Source organism: Barbus barbus, assembly GCF_936440315.1.
Source record: "Barbus barbus genome assembly, chromosome: 8".
Classification (NCBI taxonomy): Eukaryota; Metazoa; Chordata; class Actinopteri; order Cypriniformes; family Cyprinidae; genus Barbus; species Barbus barbus.
Genome location: NC_136736.1, coordinates 19425472 through 19426183, shown reverse-complemented (window position 1 = coordinate 19426183; position 712 = coordinate 19425472).

The following is a 712-nucleotide window of genomic DNA, read 5'->3' as shown; positions in this document are numbered from 1 at the left end:
GGGTGGATATGATATGCCTCGCTGACTGTAAGTACAGTTGCAGTATGAAGTGACACATCCCTGGCGTGCCAGTGTCTGGGCGGGCCATGTTGGGGTGGAGAGTATCCGTGACGGTGAAGCAGTTGAAAGCATTTGGTCAATGCTATTAATATGTTCAAATCCCAGTGAATGGGTGCAACATGGAAATCACCACAGTTTGTTATTTATATTGTTTCAATCTAGCACCATTATTATATTATTGTAACTGAAATTATATGAAGTAATAATTTTTCCAAAACAACTTACTGTAATGTTTTTAGTAACAGAAATGAACAAAGATTTCCTTCAGTAAATAATTACCAGCAATAAATAATTTATTTCGATGACACAGACTGCTCCAGCATGTTCCACTTTCCATGTGGTACTTTATCAAAAATAGACATACCTGATGTAGATGGTGTCAAATGATAACCTGAAATGTCATTTTGACTTCTGACCTCTAATTGGAACAGAAAGAAAAACTTGCTAAAAATTCAAAATCTCTCACAAATATTCAAGAAAGTTTAATGATCCCATGGGCAATTACACAGTGAAATTTGTTCAGAATTTGATGTCGCTAATTTCGATTTTAGACAAATTATTATTATTGAGATAAACAAGGAAAAATATTCAGTCCGTGTTGTGGCAGCATCACCTACTGGTTTGTCAAACAAAATACACACTCTCCACATAG